A 19,621-nucleotide genomic window follows, 5' to 3' on the forward strand; every position below is an offset into this window, starting at 1 on the left:
GGAGGAAGCTGGCGCTTATTGCATGATAATGCACCATCTCATCGATCCACTCTTGTGACTGATTTTTTGACTAGAAATTGCATTTTAACCATCAATCACGCACCGTATTCGCCTGATATGGCTCCTTTTGACTTCTACCTATTCGGAAAATTGCATTTGGCCATGAAAGGAAAACGTTATGCGTCCGTAGAGGCCTTCCCAAAGGCTTGTACCAACTTCCTGAAGGAGATTCGGGTCAATAACCCAAAACACTCTTTCGAAAAGCTTTTACATTGCGCAAAACAGTTTATCGAGGGCAGATGGGAATAATGAATTTGAATAAAAAAAAGAGGTTGTCTGTAAAATCGGTTTACTGACGATAGTTTAACGTGATAACGTCATAAGAAAATACTAATTGAATGGTTGCATTTTTCAAAAGAAAATTTTAATTTTATTTGTTTGATAGATATTTTGTATGGATATAGAGAATGAGTTAACATTAACATAACATAACATAACATAACATAACATAACATAACATAACATAACATAACATAACATAACATAACATAACATAACATAACATAACATAACATAACATAACATAACATAACATAACATAACATAACATAACATAACATAACATAACATAACATAACATAACATAACATAACATAGCATAACATAACATAACATAACATAACATAACATAACATAACATAACATAACATAACATAGCATAACATAACATAACATAACATAACATAACATAACATAACATAACATAACATAACATAATCACGTCAAAAATAATAATAACATTAAAACAACAGGTATTATTAACAAACTTGGTTTTATTTTAAATTCTTCAAGTAAATCAAATTAATAATAATCAATAAGAAGGCATTTGCAAATACAAATACGTGGATTTATATATGTACATATGCGCATATACATACACATATACGCTCACTTAAGTAGGAGAGAGCAAGATGTCGAACGTTGCCGTTCGTTTGCTTTGTTTGCTTTGTCGTTCGTTCCGCGCTTTCGCTTGCAGTTCATTCAAGGTAACGGCAATGAGCAAGGTAACGACACATTTTTTCGTGCGTGCAGCCTGTTAAATCGAATTATAAGACGTTATCACGTCAAAAACTCGAAGTTATCGGAGCAAAGCTCCCGTCGTTTCTATTTTAGCTCAGTCTTGTTTATTTTAGACTTCACTTTATATACATAGGTATATACATATATAAAATATATTGTAAATGTTCCATGTCAAAGATATAGCATTATTTTGTTTTTGTGGTTTTTGTATTTGGCTTTCGTGTTACCATAAAATTCTAATTTGGCATAGCAACCCCCCAAAACGCTCAAGCAAGCCGAATCTCTTAAAGGTGGTATCGGTAAATCAGCTGATTTATTTATTTTCTTTCGCCGTGTCAATGTGGCTGTCAGCCTAGAATGAAACAATGTGAATTCATTCTTTGTTTTCTACTTTGCCAATACTTTGTTTTTACAATCAAACGTACAAAACATTGTTGTTGGTCTAGTGCCACCACCTTTATTGAATGCGCCTTGCGCTCAAGCAAAAATACCAAGCACTCACACCATCACACACCTAAGCCCTTGTCAAAAAAAAGGAAGAAGAAGCGTGTTTTTACTTGTAATTTTGTGCGATGCCTGTATGTCCTTAAATTCTCAATACTTTTCGAATTAAAACAAATTTTGTGTATTTAAATAATTCACAAGTTAGAAATATTTATTGAATCCACTTCACAAATTATTTACGTATCGATGTCACAAAATAGCATAAACTCTCATGAAAAGATGAAAGCAGGCAAATTTTTGTTCCCTATTCCCAAATTTCATTACTTGACATCAAAAGAGTCACGCCAAATTTGCCTCAAAGTCAAATGTACTCCAGTTTCCCCTAAGCTGCTCGCTCAAAATCGAATAACACAGTTAGGAATTAATAGCCCATATTTGCCCAGTAACTAGTTTTCCTGGTAGTTTTTCGCATCAACGCCATGCCCGTCATGAACTGGATACAACAACAAAGATGCGTATCCGCGTTGCATCTACCTCGCGATTCGCAGTCTTTATTATGGTTTGAAGTGACATTGAATAAGTCATAAGAATTTATTGCCAGTGCATTATCCACTTATGTATGTATGAAAAATCCGGTCTATGCGACGCGGATGCATCATTGTTCCGTGTCGTTTACTTTGTGAGTGGTTTCTTCCAATGTATTTCTTGAATATGAACGAAAGGCGAAGGCAGTGTGCCGCGCCTGGCAAGCACAAAAAAAGTGTACTGAATCGGCGCTGAAGCAATGCATGTGCGTACATATGAATGCACTACCGTTCTTCTCTTGCTGGTAATGCCGATTATGGGCATTTCGGCGGTTTTGTACGAGTATTGCTTTCATACTTTCCTCTTTCTTTGGTTGTTGCCTGCATACGAGCACTGCTTGAACGGCCGCGGATAGAGGTTCAAATAATTGGTTTTAGCTTCGGTCGACTAACAAATGTAGGTTCCGGTTAAAAAAGCTTGATAGTTCTCTAAATACTTGGCACGTCCCCATAGATGGTTTTGTTCGTGATGCATATTCCATTGTTCCCGGGTACGATGCTTACTGCATGCATGAAACATCAAATAGTAGAGAAAGTTCGACCTTCGGCACTCAATGGCAAACGTCTGAGTGCATTTCTCATGAAACAAGGACGAATTCACAGAAGGCGCGTAAATTTAGTTTGACTGCCAAATTTCAAGGAGAATATAAACAAACTAATAAGGCGACAATAAATCGCAAGAAAATAAATAAATTTCCTTATTTTGTTAATATTTTTGTATTATTATGCTGCATGCCAAACCCGGTGGTCAAAATAGCGAAAAATAAAATAACGATTTTCGGAAGACACCAGCTAACGACTTGAGCTTCCAGGTAGCTGCCTAAGATTTAATTTTCTTTCGATTTCTAGTCAGGTTAAAGAAGATTGGCCTCTGGAGGGAGTCTCTCAAGAGATATAACAGCATTTTCGGGCAGTTAACACCGTATTCCTCCGAACTTCGTACAGATCTTTCTATCCGCAAACTAAAGTTTGAGGGTCGTGCTAGGGCAATCTTTCTAAATAGGCAGAATTGGATAAAGGGGAAAATCTGCACCGAAACTTGCACCTCTGCCTTCACTCACGGTTCCAAGATGGAATCGGGAGTCGGAGCAGGGATTCTCTCTAAATCAGCTAATTTATCTATCTCCTTTAAACACCCGAACACTGCTAGTGTTTTTCAAGCAGAAATCTTTGCGATCCTGCAGGCATGCAAAATGCTTAGGGAACGCGAGAGCGAGGGAGATATTAACATTTTCTCCGATAGTCAAGCCGCGATTAAGGCTCTGACGATGCCATGACGCAGAACGAAATTAGTAAACTCCTGTAAGGAGGAGATCAAATCTCTTGGGTGTGCAGGTAATATTTCTCTGATCTGGGTTCCAGGACATAGGAACATAGAGGGAAATGAAATTGCAGATGAGCATGCCAGGAAGGGGACTGAATTGGCCTCAGAGACCTCCTACCCGGTCATCGGCATCCCCCTGACAGTTGTTAAAGATGAACTGCACAAATTATTTCTCAGGAAAGCGCAGAAAAGATGAAGCTCCATTTCTTCAAGTGCTATTTCGAAAACCCTTTGGCCCCAATACGATATACGAAGGACTCAGAAAATTCTTTGGATTCCTCGGCATTCAATTTTGCAACTCGTAGCTGTGTTTACCGCTCACTGGATGATCGGCACACAAGCGGAAAAGCTACGGTTACCATTTAATCCCCATTGCAGAAGCTGTGGGGATCTTTCAGAGAAGGGACAGCTGAGCACTTTCTCTGTAAATGTCCGGGTTTGGCAACTAGACGATGAAGGTCACTGGGCGCTCCTTCCTTCGACAGCCGGGGCAGTGCGCCAACCTAAATCCAATCAATCTCCTTCATTTTATCAGCAGCTCTGGTTGGCTGTAGGTATCTGCCTGTTGGAGGTCTCATAATGGTATCAAAACGGTGCTTTCGTGCTACTTGGGGAGTGCCAGACTGGCATTTAAACCATTTCACCCACCTACTTACATACTTTTTTAAAAAGGAGCCTCTAACAGGACGAAGAATAGCCTGCCCCAGGTGCCCAGCCGAAGGTTTTAAAAAAGGTGCCCAACGGAGGGTTAACATGTTGAAAATATATTCGTTTCCTGGAACTTTTTGATCAAGTTGGCAAATTCGAAGAGAATCAACTTTCGAGACGTGTTATAGAATAGTGCCCCTCATATTGAGGCTCGAAACGCTTCATATTTTTTTGTTGTTTTTGTCAAATATGTCGATGTATTTTTAATAAAAGTTCTATCTATAATTTGCAGTTTTATTTTGAAAAGAAAAATAAATAAAAATTGCATATAAATAACTGTAAATATATATAAAATAAAAAAAAAATAATTTTTCTTCATCTTTTAATGCCCAAACGAAATGTTACAAAAAACGAAGCCATCTGGTGGCGAAACGGAGTTCGCCGGGTTTACTAGTCCCCTCTAAAAACGGTTTTTCTTTTAGCGCTGCTGGACGTAGCAGCCATGCCTAGTTAAAAACTGTGCCATCATAGAATCAACGTTTCCATATGCTCTCCGGATGCATTTCTGTAGGTCTGGGACCATAGTGAAAGTGCTTTTTCCCTTCCCACTATCGTTACATTTGGTCTGCCAATTTTGCAGAGCGATATCATCGAACCTCTGTGGGGCGTCCCTCAGTGAGGCTTTGTTACCAGACATCCGCGCGTTTTTTGTATGCTGGCATTTTTGTTTCATATATTTTGACTTTACGCGAGAGGGATTCTGTTTGCTATTACCCCTGCTGCTTCTTCAGATATGCTCCTGTAGCCTCTAATGATTCTAACATTGCATAATATGTACACCCGTTTAGCCTGGCTCAAGTAGCTGGGATATATCACTACGTCGTCTCACACTTCCATAGCGTAAAACAAGATCGAGGGACAGACGCTTTCTAACAACGCTTTCATTTGTTGCCTTAGTCCACCCACGTTGAGCATTAAGTCACGATAAAGCCGCGCAGGATTTTGTAGCTTTCGAGCTTGAGTATTCCAGATGCGTTTTAAAACTTAGTCTTCTGTCGATCATCATCCCTAAACATTTTTTGTGATCTGTTGATGTTATATTGTGACCACCAACCTTTATTTGAAGGTTTTCAACTTTACGTCGAGAACTTATGAGAACCAGTTCGGTCTTATGGTCTGCTAGTCTTAGCCCAGACGATTGTAGCCATTGCTTAATTCTATTGATGGTGTCTTCTACCCTTCGCGAGACCTCTTCTAGAGTTTTCCCTACGACTACCACAGCTAGATCATCTGCAAACCCAACAATACTTGCTTGTTCGTGCTGTTCAACACGTAGCACTCCATTTCACATAATATTCCACAGAGCCACGCCTCGTACAGAGTCTTGAGGAACTCCTCCAGTTACCTTATAGCTTTTGAGGCCTACGTCTGTATTATACCATAGGGTTTTGTTATCAAAGTATGAATCAATTAGCTTTATCAGATAGTTCGGCACATTCATACTCCGTGCCATCAGTATTTGATCCCATTTGATCCAGAGTCACTACTGGGCAATATTTTTTGGTTCCTCCTATCTATATTCTACCAGAGACAGCAGTTTTTGCTATTTCGCATGCTTCTATTGTTGCATCTACTGCACTGCGATGCTTTCTAAAGTCATATTGGCGAGCTGACAGACCTGTATGGCATTCTGAGTACTGCTCTAGTCGGTAGCAGACTATTGCTTTTAGCACTTTGTCAGCGGTGTCCAGCATACATAGCTGCCTGTACGATGACGACCCTAGTCATCGACCTAGTGGTCAATTGTCATCGCCGATGCAGCAGATAACCCGACTACCAAACTTAGCGCGGAAAAGCCCGGTTTTGGCTTCTGTGTAGCATGGCACGTCATCTATGATGAAACCAAAAATCGTTCAAGTGACTATCTTCGATTTTCGGCTCCAAAAAATCATTTATAATGTCTCCATAGCATTAACCGTTACCCGAAATGGCGTTTACAGCAGTAATTTCGAAAAATCTGGGCCAATGATGCCACCGCCTCAAATTGTCACTCTCTGAGGATGCATTGGTTACTGGACGATCACGTGCTATTTTTCCAATTACCAGATGTGGCAGTTTTGCTCGTTAACATAGCCGCCGATATGAAAATACGCTTCGTTAGAAATATGATTTTATATGTTTGGGTTACATATCACTGATTTTGGAAAAAAGTTTGCAAAATTTTCCAACGTTGTTCAAGGGCAAAGCTGTATGAACGGGAGGCCCGTATATACACACACGAATCGTGCTCAAAAAGTATCGTGAATTTTGAATTTTTACAGGTTACGGATATTCGAATTTAAATTTTTTTGTGGGGATATGTCGGTACTCATGTCTCTCACTCATGCCGACGACTTCGGCCATTTTGAATGTTCAGTTAATTGTTGACAGCTGCTTTGCTTGCACGTGTTTCGGTTCGTCTTCGATTTTTACCTATTCAAAATGATGGATCAAAGAACCTGTATCAAATTTTGTGTGAAAAACGAAACTAAGTGCGGGGATGCATTCCGAATGTTGACTCAGTGCGGTGTTATACGGAGAAGCTACTTTGGACCAAAGCAACGTTTGTCGGGGTACAAAATGTTCTCAGAAGGCCGAGAAGATGTGAACGACGATAAGCGTGCCCGAGCAGACGAAAAAATCGATGAAGTGAAGAAAATGATATTGGCCAATCGTCGAATCACCGTTAGAGAAGTTGTTGAGGACCTAGACATATCGATTGGCATCGCATGAACATTGCTAATGAAATGTTGAACTCTGCCCGCGACGACCCAAATTTGCTCCAGAGGGTCATAACTGGTGACGAATCGTGGTTTTATGGTTATGACGTGAAAACCAAAGCTCAATCATCTTAATGGAAGCTGCCGCACGAACCAAGACCGATAAAGCGCGCCAATTTCGGTCGAATGTAAAAGTTTTGCTTACCGTTTTCTTCGATTGCAGGGGCGTTGTGCATCATGAGTTCTTGCCACAGGTGAAAACGTTCAATAAGGAATATTACCTGCAAATTATGCGCAATTTGCGTGACGCAATCCGCCAGAAACGCTCGGATTTGTGGAAGAACAAAAATTGGCTCTTGCATCGCGATAACGTCCCTACTCACACATCGTTGCATGTACGCGACTTTTTGGACATAAACAACTCATGACGCCACAGCTACCGTATTTCCCAGATCTGGCCCCGTGTGACTTTTTCCTTTCCCCGAAACTGAAGAGGCCCATGAAAGAACGACGCTCGCTACGATTGACGAGATAAAGACGGCATCGAAGGAGGAGCTGAACAAGATAAAAAAAAAATGATTTTTTGAAGTGCTTCGAAGATTGGAAAAAACGTTGGCAAAAGTGTATAATATCTCTAATGGGAATTACTTTGAAGGGGACCAAATAGATATTAATGTTCCTATGTTCATTAAAATAGATACAGTAGTACCTCGATTCTTGCACATAATGAAAACAGGGCTCGGTGCAAGAATTAAGGTTGTCGCAAGTAGCGAGTATTTTTTTTTTTTGTATGAAATAAAAGGCAATTTTATGAGAGAATTTGGTTGAAAAATAAGTTTATTATTTTTAATATGTATTTTAATTCAATACGCTTAAGTTTAATTCGTTCATATACATAAATATAGAAAGACTCACATACTTTATGGTGAACTAAAAAAATTTGAAAATTTTGTTGGTTTTGTGCAAGCTCGGTTGTTCAGTACTACGCTGCTTCTAAGTCTCTGGAGCGTCATAATATCGTCTAAAGAGGCATTATTTTGATCAGCCCATTCGAAGCAAATATTATATGCTGATATAGTCTCCTCCTGTGTAACTTTCTTCGTATTTACTACCACGTTGTTTGTTTCTTCACCATTAGTAAGGTCACAATTGATACAGGGATCTTCATTTTGTTCAAAAGACTCCAAAATAGGTTCAGCAATCCATTGCTCAATTTCAGAATCGGATATTTGCTCCAATGGTTCTATTTCTTGAAGCAAATTTGAAATTGCTTGATTATTGGATGTATCTTCAACAAGCTGTAAGCGTAACTCTGAAAGAGGAATGACATCCCCACTATCCCATTCGGATGTTACCTCAAACAGTTTTTGAAATGATGACTGAATGGAGGTCACATTAACAGCATTCCAGGCATTAGCTAAAAAGCATATAGCGTGTTTTAAGTTGATGTTTCGCAGAGATTCGTCTATTGTTTTTCCACGGCGAACGATGTCACTTAAAAGGCTTGTTTTGTAGTTCAATTTCGTAAGTCTTATAACATTCTGGTCCATGGGCTGTATAAGTGCAGTACAGTTTGGAGGAAGACATATTACAGATATTCGACCATCACTACTCATTAACTCGCCGTCTTTGGGATGGCATGGAGCATTATCAATAAGCAATAGAGCCTTTTCGGGAAGATTTTCGGCACGAAGGAACCCTTTTACCTCTGGAACAAATGTTTTGTGAAACCATTCCTCCAAACCATTTAGTTTTACTCTGTGATTTCCAGATGCTTTCGTGCAAGCTAGAAAAGTTATTCTTTCCTTAATGATTTGATGTCCTGGAATGGAAGTTTCTTTTGACCACACAAGAGTTCTATCAGGCAAAAGCTTCCAAAAGAGACCAGATTCATCGGCATTGTAGATCTGGTCCTTGGTCAAACCTATAAAGGAATTTTTTGTTCAGTTTTTATAAAAATGTATTAACTGAATGAGTCTTATTCGTAAGTTTTTCTCCACATATTTTGAGTCTTCGTATTCCGTATCTTTTTTTAAAGTTTGTAATCCAACCATTGCTAGCATGAAAGTCCCCCGATTTTTTCTGAATTTTGGCATGGAGAAACTTGGCTTTTTGTTTAAGCATATCAGAAGTGATTGGTAAATTCTTGGCTCGTTGATTTGCAAACCATTTCGTCAATGCTCTTTCCATTTTAGGAAGCTCTGCAGGGCTAAAGGTTTTTCTCTTCCCAGGACCAGATTCAGCATGCGCCAGGAACTTCCTTATGGTGTTCTTCTTATTCCTAATGCGGTTTATTGTTGACCTGTGCGCGTGAAAACTTTTGGCTAAGGCACCGATAGAAAATCCTTCACTTAGTTTCCTTAAAATTTCAGCTTTTTGCTTTATTGTAAGCAACGTAAATTTTTTCCCTGCCATTGTGAGACCGCACTCAATGAAACGTTCGTTAAAACTGATTCAAATGTCCCAAAATACACGTGCGTAAGAGAATTAGCCAATTACAGCAATTCATTTCCGAAATAAATCGGGACTTCCCCGAATTTTATTGAACAAGGAATGTGGCAAGTATCGAGTTCAAATTTTTTGGATGTCGCAAGTACTGAGTACGTAATGGAAAATTTTTTATGTTGCAAGAATCGAGGTGTGCAAGTACCGAGTATGTGCAAGAATTGAGGTACTACTGTATAGGCATATTTTTAAAATGTTTTCAAAATTTCATGAAAACGTTCAACTTCTTAACCAGAATTTCTAGTACATTTTTAGGTATGCAGTTTGATAGCCCATTGAATTTTTGTATAACAAAGAGCAAGTTCCAAGTGATTACAAAATGCCTTTGATTTTTGACAATTTTTTTCACTGACCTGTTACGTCTTTCCTTCCATCCGAATGCTTGGTCAGTTGAATCAAAATTTAGAGAGAACTGCTTTTTTCTTATAGGTAACCATCTCCAAAAAATAATCAAAAAAAATTGTATATGAAAGTAAGGGCACTCTGATGTATGTATGTACATATATTATTTACGTGCATACACCTAAGTGCTTAATATTGACATAAGCATGCATACTTAGGTACATATGGCAGGTATACCTGTCCAAAGTAAACTTAACTTTGCATAAGCGTACGTACATATATACGCACATATGCATGCACATTCGTGTCTACTAAATAAGTTGTTCGGAATCCCACCTGAAAAACATTAATTACCACTTAAAGATTTTAAATTATCTATAAAAACCTCTTCGCATGCACAGAGTTCAAAGAAAATGAACATTAAATGAAGCAGTTTTGCTGAAACAGACACAATTAAATAGCAACAAACTAATAATGTTAATAATAACGGCAGTCATATATGCACATCCACACATACATGTGCATAATACACACTAATAACAACAACATAAACTTCAACAAGCAACAAAACATCAAACATGTCCCCAGCAGTGCATCTTCGGTTAACTAAAAACGGAACTCCAACTGCGTTCGGTCGGACTCGCTTAAGCGAGTGTAAGTTTGTTAAGGTAAAAAAATAACAACATCGCAACGCAAACAAAGACAAAACACGACATCAGGCGCAAAAGTAACGACAATAGCAATAAAAAATATTATTACCCTACAAAATTGGCCTCCACTTAAAGCAGCAGCAGCAGCAGCAGACCAGTCCCCCTCATAATTTGAGTCTTTAGACCAGCCCTACGATCGAGTTTATTTAATTTTTTTTCCACATTTTCATATGACTGCTGATGATATCACACGAAAATTTTAAACGGGCGAGGGATAAATATGGAGTATGTCACCGAGAGGAAATTATAAGTCATAAAACTGAATTGTAAATGCGGCAGCATTACAAACAACCCCCCACAAGTGGCCAATGCTGAAAGGCACTGTGGCACAGTGCACCGACTCCATATAACCAATGAGCAAAAATAAAAGGAGTGGTCGGAATTTTTTGATGCTTTACTAAAAAGGTATAAGAAAAAGTAAAAAATTTAAAATTTTATATTAAAAATTAAAAAAAAAACTAAAATGAAATTGGTAGCCAGTATGAAAAAACCGATTTCTTTTATGACACATTTAAACTAACTTTTGAACTAATTTTTTAACAGGTTGAAAGCTTCTTTAAACACCTAGCGAATATGCCAAATGATAGCCCGATTTATAAGCGATTCGGGTGCTAAATTTCATCTAAATAAGTTCAGCACTTTCTTAGTGAGGAAAGGTAACGGGTTTTCATTTCATCAAACTTTAAACTTTGTATCTCTAAAAAAGCTGTAACTTAAAAAAATAAAGCCCCGGATCAATGAAGTGGAGATCAGTAGAAAGCTGTAAATCAGTTTCAACGAATTCTATGTTTTCTAATGTCCATTTATTTGCTTTAACTCTTTGAGGACGGAGCCGCTCAACGGGCGAGCATCGCTGAGGACGAGAGGTATTTTAGTGCGCAGTAAAGAAAATAAACACGTTGAACGTTATAAAAACTAAGGCTTTATTTAACACAAGACAATTTTTTCATAAAATCGAAAAATAATTATAAACAAACAAATTCAAAAATAAAAAACAAAAAGAAGTTTTGTTGTATTTATGTATTCCAGCATTGTGTGGTATCGTTCAAATTGACGAAGTAATGCCGTCATCTTCGTCTTACCAGATTCAATGTAATATTCTTCAGAACTGTCAATATCTAACGTATCATCTCTAGATCGCTTAGCCATCGTGAGTAGGATAAAATATATAAATATATATATATATATGAAAACCCCGCTGGTTCCTCTTGCAGTGATCCTGAAAGATTGAATCAAAGAACTGAAATTCGTTCTGACTCTACCGTCGTCTCACATTGTAAGTTTATGTTATAAGGAAGATAAGACTTCATCGCCAATGGCCCTAATGTCTTTGAATGAAAACGTGACTCTTTAACCCTCCGATGTTCATATGGGTCTGGCCAGACCCATTCGATCTTTAAATGTATGTAGATCTTTTATTTTTAATATCTGAGGCTTCTTAGTCCATGACTTCCTAAAATGTAGTGTGCTAAACACAATGAAGTAGCAAAATTAAGATTTTTGCTATATTTGTTGTAAAAATAATAACTTTAAACTAATTTCGTTAATTAAGCTCACATGGGTCTGTGCAGACCCATATAAGCTTCTCATGTAAATTGGTTAACCGTTAGGTGTAAACAACTAAACTGTTAGTGGAGGCAGCGACAGAGATAATTTTTTAGTTGACATTTGAAAATTAAAGTGAATACGTGTTTTTTAATTAGTGGAAAGTGTTTTTTTAAATGGAACAAGTAAATATGGATGAAGTTGATGTGATGACGCATTTGCTTCGTAAGCTAAGTGCAGCAAATGTGAGTCCGGAAGAACGTCAGCGACTTCAGGCACAAATTGAAGAAATTATGGGACAGGAGTCCGATCCATTTGAAACAAGTGGCGACGTGGAAGATGATGAATATTTTCCAGATGAAGATGACTTCGGTGAAGCATCAGATATAGAACAGGAAATCGAGTTAGAGGCTGTTCTGGATGAAAACCATGATGATATTGGGGATTTGTATAGAGAAGCTATCGCCCTTCAGGCTTCAACCACAATGGAATCATGCAGCACATCTATTACCCAGGGCCTTATATACAGGTCGAAAGATGGTAGGATGTGGAATTCAAATCCTCCACCACCTGGAAGGCCTCGTTGTCACAATGTTACAACTTTTACTCGTAAAGGGCCACTACGAGGAGCGTCATCGTGTCATAAAGCTCTTTTCAAGCTATTGCTGTCTCCTGTGACCTGGATTTGTGACTCTGTTTCAAACTACCCTTTGAAAGGTATAATTTATACCGGAAAACCACCAGGTGGCCAGCGAGAAACGAATCAAAGTGAACGGGTCGTCATGAAATTGATGGAAAATTATATGGAAAGCGGTAGGACTGTTTATGCTGACAATTTTTTTTCAACATACAACTTGGCAGAAATGTTGATGGATCGTAGAGTGGCTTTCGTCGGTACCGTAAGAAAAAATAAGACCTTCATTCCGCATGAATTGCTTAACCCGAAGCGTGATGTTAAAAGCACTTTATTTTGTTATCACAATAATAATATCGCTCTGTGCTCGTATATGGCAAAGCCGAAAAAGCCAGTAATTATGTTATCCACTGCCCATTACCGTCAAAGCACCGATCCATTGAAAGGACTCAAGCCAGATCAAATTTTGGACTACAATAAATTTAAAGCGGGGGTAGATACAATGGATCAAATGTTGACTGGCTATTCATGCAAACGCTCGACAAACCGTTGGCCATTGGCAATGTTTTATAATATGCTTGATATTACCGGTTTGGCCTCTTTCATCATCTATGACGAGCTGAATCCGGCAAAGCAGAGTGATAAGAAGCGCTCATTTATCATATAATTGACACGGCAGCTAGTTATCCCACATATGACGAAACGGGCGACTAACCCATTAGTAGGATGTTTGCTCATATAAGACAAGCAATGAATCTTTTCAATATCAAGGTGAGTATGAATTATATACACACCTACATATATCTCCGCGTATAAAGATATGTGTATGCATGTATTCATATTTACTAATTTAAAATAAATAATTTCGCTACTTATAGGTACCGGAATCTTGTCCATCGACATCAGATGCAGCACAGCAACAATCATATGCTCAAGTTGCTTCAACACGGTCATCGTGCTACCATTGTGCTGCTTCTTCTTCGAAAAAGCGACGTAAAACTCGTTATAACAGCAGCAAATGTAATCGTCCCATATGTCTTAATGAACATTCCATGCAACTATATAGTTGTAAACCCAATTGCTCTTCGTAATTAATACTAATCCGTTCAAATAAGTAAATAAAATTATTTTTAAAACCGTATTTCTTACATTATTTGTATGGGTCTGGCTAGACCCTTATGATGCACTTACCGCATCATAAGGCACCGAACATCGGAGGGTTAAATATACCTATGTGTATGTCATCGCTCAGAACGACAGACGTCATGAGCTTTACAGCTACGAACTAATTTGGGCGGCTAAATGCCGGCACGCGTCCGCAACGGTAAAACGGCTATATGCAGCCACTCATCCCCTAAGAAATAACTCCGAATACTCTAAATTTGCTCCGACTAGCTTTTTTGCTTTTTTATTATAATCTGGTAAATAGTTTTTCTGAATATGGCCGCCGCGCTACGAGTTACAGGGTCCATTCGACCAGTTCAATTTTTGACTACTTTTTTCAATAAATTTGAATAATAAATCTAAAAGAGCTCAATCAGCAAAAATACGCCGTAAACGATGGTCAATTGGCCTCAATTCTTGCACGATGTGTATTTTATAGGCACGAAGCCAAGATCCTTGCGTAAAATTTCCCACATAGCCAGAGGAAAAAGGCCAACAAGTTGAGAACGACGACGAACCGACATTTCGGCGTCTTCTCTTCAACACTCTACTCTAAAAACCTCGCGATCAAATTTATTTTTTTTTTTTTCAAGTAAATTTCTATAGTTTGGCAGCGTTGTTCTGGTGTTAAACAATTCATGATGATTTGCCAAACCTTACTGAACAGAAATGTCAACACAGTTTGCCAGTCTCAGCAGTCAAACCAAACTTATCGATCTGAGAGTTCTCAGGCAGCTACAAAAACACCCTCTATACATGCATACATACGTACATAGGACAAACAAATATGAAAAGGGAGAGTCACGTCTTCAACAGGAAATATTTTCACGAGGTGGAAAAAGGCGGATAATGTATTACTGTGCCCTGGTAGACGAGGGTTCAACTTACCATAAATCCCAAATAAAGTTTAAAAGTTTTTTTGTTTGTCTCTGAATCTTACTATTTTATAGTTTTAGCGTCTCCAAACACGGATTTGTTTAATATTGAAAAAGAAAATATATATATTTTTTTGAACTTTGTTTTATGAAGCATATATTTTTGGGTTCATCATAATTATCTTTATAAAAGTACAGTAGTACATCTTGTTAAGAAAAAAAAATATCATTTTACAAATTTTTTACTAGAACTACTTAGGCAAGTTGGCTCGTAATTAATCACCCTATCGGAAGATTTATCATTTTTGCGTCGTACGTTATTCATATTTCGCACTTTTATGTATACAAACAAGGTCAAAAATAGAGACTTCCTTAACTCAAAAAAATTATTTTTTTTTTCATTTAGTAAAAAAACTATTCCAAAACAAAATTAACTTAAAAAAATGATTGATTTTTGTGCCACTTTGTATAAGACTTAAGGCATATTTCATCACGAGACATGATACAAACTTTTCTTAATTCAAGTTTTAGTTTTTAAATTATGCTCAAAAGCCGAAGTTCCAAGACACTCGATTTTCGCATTTTTGTCCACGTTCGGCGCACAGTGCGTTGTGTCGAATTGTGTACACGGTAGCAAATCGGCGTCTCATTATATTTGCCCCATGCAAGCGCTGCCAGCACAATAACAGGCACAAAGGCAGAAACAAAGCGATTGGAGGAGCTGTTGAATTAAGTTTGATGCACGTGTATGTGTGTCTGTTTGTGTGTGTTTGTTTATGTGTGGACATATACATATTCGTGTAAATACAAACCCAGTAAAAAATGTTTGGATTACTAAATACTAAAATCGCGTAATAGAGGAGTAATGACTTGTTCATGCATTTGGAGCTGTACGCGAACAATCAAGGCATTTTTATTGTAAGAAAAGGAAGTAGTACCCATTGATATATTTTGGAGTTCGTAATTATCGAGCTTAGGAATAGACGAATGTTGTAAGCATATCGCATACTTTTTTAGTCATTCCTTCTAACTGTATTAAGGAAAACAAAACAAAAGCATAGTAGTAGTAGTAAGTAGTAATTCTTTACATATTTATTTATAAATATTGCATCTTACATTTCAATAATTTACAAAATAATTCATTTAAATATACATATAAATACATAAAGAAAGAAATAATAATAAATTTGTGGCAATAACAATGTTGTCTGTCACAGCTCAAAAATTAATAAAACATTAAACTCTGCAATAAGAAAATTTCTATAGCGTAAGTCTGAGTATATAAAGCAAGTTAGTCTTTTCGAATTATGGCCATTAAGTATATTTATTACTTCTGCTTCATTTAGCTTCGCTGCGTTTAGGTATCTTGTTCTGATCTCCTTCAGTACCGGACATCTTCCTAAGAAGATGCATATCTTCTTCCTCGTTTAAATTGCAGAGGGTGCATATTTTCTGAGCATTTCCGTACGTAGTTGCATTTAGCCTCAGTAGACCACATCTTGCTTTGAAAATTATCGTAATATCAGCTAGGCGCATATCTTTTTTAATATATGATTCCCCTTTTGAGTAGTCTAAATATTTATAAAAAATCGCGTCGTACTTGACTGTGCTTTTTGTGTTGCCATGTTGATATCTTTTATTTTCATTTTGGTAAGAAGTTGCACACAGCGATCTTGCCAGTCTGTAGCGGTGATATTTTCTTCAAACTTCAGACCAAACTCCATTCGCATGTCGTTCAGATGCTTAAGCCAAAACACATTTTTACTTAAGATGCCTTGTGTTAGTTTGTGTGGGAGTCTGTTGCAATTGTATTTATAAATGGTTTTCCAGATATACTTCATGTGTAGCTCTAAAGAATAAATGTGGCTATCTTCTAAATTAGTAGTTTCTAGTGTTATTGGATAATTCAGAGTGAAGTCGGGTAGTTTGAAGATTCTTTGAATGAAGTAACGTTGAAGTTTATTTACTTCATCGAATTTGAGCCACGTTTGCTTTTAATAAAAACATAGTAAGTTGGGGAATAAGTTCGTAGCGTCTTTACCGAAGACTTTTATTTAAGGGGGTAGTATGGTTAATTCGGTGTAAAACAAGCATATTTTTCGAAATTTTTTTTGTTGACACAGTTGATTTATTCAAAATTTTAAAATTACTTTATTATAAAGTCATATTTAAAGAATATTGTGTGAAATTTTCATTGATTTTTATGAAGAAATGAGTTGGTGGCAGCGAATCTTCGCGGACGTCTCATAAAAAAGTTTTATTGCGGTGTCCCTCAGAACTCATTACTGGATCAACTAAAATCAAAAAACCAAATTGATTTCATCAGCTAATAAAGTTTCGCAGGTAACAACGTCGAATTTTTTTTTTTTTTTTTTTTTTAATTTTTTAAAGCGCTTTGAAGTCAAAACACCGATTTTTCATAAAAAAAACTTGAAAACTTTGTTGTTTTAAAATATGACAAAATTAAAAAAAAAAAAACTCGACGTCATTACCTCGTGAATAAAGTAAAGAAACAAAAAAACCAAATTTGAAAAGAATCGGTGCAGTAGATATGAATCTACAGTGGACACCGACCGTAAAAAAGGCAAGTGTGAGAAAAACGCGTTTAAAGATTTCGGCAGCGTGAAATCCGGTTGGAGAGGTAGATACTTAATCCTTTGTGTCTTTGTCAATTTTACTCCAATGCACTTCAAACTTTCACACAATAATCTTAAGATGTTATAGAATAATTTAAAAAAAAAAAAATGAAAAATGAAAAAAAAAATACCATACTACCCCCTTAAACAAACAACAATAATTATATCAATAAGTTAATCAATTTGTTGATGCCGTTCTGCCAAAAACGGCTGATCTGGTGTCAAAGAAGTTGTTGGGCCAGTTTTTAAGGACATCTTTGTTATTGAAGGTAACGCCCTTCATATGATTTGACAGGGAGCGGAAAAGGTGGTCAGTGCAAGGTCAAGAGAATACGACGGATGCTGAAGGACCCCCTCTGCGGCTTTCGCCACAGCAAAAACTTCCGCTTGCAAATACTGCTCTGGTCTGGCACCTTGATAGGCTGCCTAATCCCTAGTTTTGAGCAGTATATGCCCCCCCGCTCCCATTCCGTCTAAAGTTTTAGAGCCGGCTGTGTGGATGTGAAAAATCATATGACCAGGCTTCATGCCTTTGTGCCATCCATCCTCTTTAATTGTGGTACGAAACCTTCTCTCCCAATAAAAGTACGGAGTCATTTAGTCTGTGCAACCTGAACTCCACTTTCCTATTGAGCTATCTCTGAAGGTTCTACAGGTGGATTTCGCTGCCAGATTTTCCGCCATAAGCTCAATAGGTGGCATGCTGAGTATCATTTCCAGCGCCGCCGTTGGAGTGGTTTTCATCGCTCCTGTTATGCACAGAGCAGCGAGTCGCTGAATTCTTTCCAGTGGCATTAAGTCTGTGAGTTTTCTTGTCGCAGTCTACCATACTAGGGCCCCATACAGCAATATCGGTCTAACTACTGTCGTGTAGCACCAATGCATCAGTGAGGGTGATGGACCCCAAGTAACGCCCAGCAATATTTTACATGCGTACAGCACATTACTGGCCTTTTTCACCCATCTGAGCTCTTGTAGTGTGGCTTTGATGACTTGTGCAACATGAGGCCTGGCGTTGTCGTGAAGGAATATGGTTTGACAATTCGATCAGTTCTTTTCAGTCGAATAGCCTCATTCACGCTGTGTAGCTGGCCAATGTAGTGCTCCTTGTTGACCGTGGCATTCTTTTCGAGCATTTCCCAGTGCACCATGCCCTCCCAGCGCCACCAAACATATATCACGAACTTCTTTGGATGAAGATCCGACTTGACTCTCAGCTTTGGCGTATCTCCTGGAGCCACCCACTCCTTTCTTTGTTTCATATTGATGTATAGGCAACATTTCTCATCTCTCGTGTCGATTTGGTACAAAAACCGTTATTCATGATCGCATGTTGTTCGATAGCGGGCGGGATGCTGGGAAGCCATTTTAAGGTGACTTTTTTTGTTTTTTTTCTTGAGCTCGTGAGGCATCGAGGCTCCCAATTTTCCCGTAAATCCCATTGAATGAAGGTGGTTCAGATTCGTTTTATGATCGCAGTTCATATTTTTCGCCAACTCACGACTGGTTTGACGACCGTTTTCTTCAAAAGGAACGTTGAGATTTTCTTCATCGATTTCAGAAGACCTCCCGCTGCGGGACGTGCCATCGACGCCAAAGTCGCCATTTTCGAAGTTTGCAAACCACATCCGTGCTGTAGACTCTCCTATGACACAGTCATGGTAAATGATTTTTTGAAAAATCCCTACTCAGCCCAAAAATTTCTGGAACCATTTGGTTTACTCGATTTTTTCTTAAAAAAATCTGTTTATTTTAGGTGTCTTTTTTATTGCCTTCATATTTTTTTGGTGCATTTCTGATTCGGCGTGCTTCTGAAAATCAGACTTGCCGCCGTTCAAAACTTTGTCGCACGCAGCGCATTTTTATTTGAATGGATCGTAACCCACAGCTTCCAACCAGCCACTAAAATTGTCGTCGTCAAGCCACTGGTTATTGAACTTTTGTTTCCGATACTTGCATTGTTTTTTCTGGTGTTCCTCCGAAGAGTCAGCCGAAGAGGTGGACCTTATATATAAATATATATGCATTTTACGTATAAAAAAGGCTAAAACTAAATTATTTGTAAATTACATCAAAAGTGAAAAGCACCAGAAAATTAACAATTTTCGCGCGAAGAAAAAAAAACGGCAATGTTGCGGTATTAACGCTTTTAAAAGTATTCTGCCAAAAAAAAAAAACGTCTGGCATGAAACCTGACTGCGGATTTTTATTTTAAATGAACTTTTCTAATTTTTCCCGCTTTTTTTTAATATTTTTCTGTCCTTCTTGAAAATTCCTTACATTTACAGAATTCAACAAAGTCTGCCCTTCTTTTCCCTACACCCACATTTTTCGACAAAAATCCCTACATGTAGAGAATTTTCCCTAGATT

The sequence above is a fragment of the Anastrepha obliqua genome, chromosome 1, assembly GCF_027943255.1.
Source record: "Anastrepha obliqua isolate idAnaObli1 chromosome 1, idAnaObli1_1.0, whole genome shotgun sequence".
Taxonomy (NCBI): Eukaryota; Metazoa; Arthropoda; class Insecta; order Diptera; family Tephritidae; genus Anastrepha; species Anastrepha obliqua.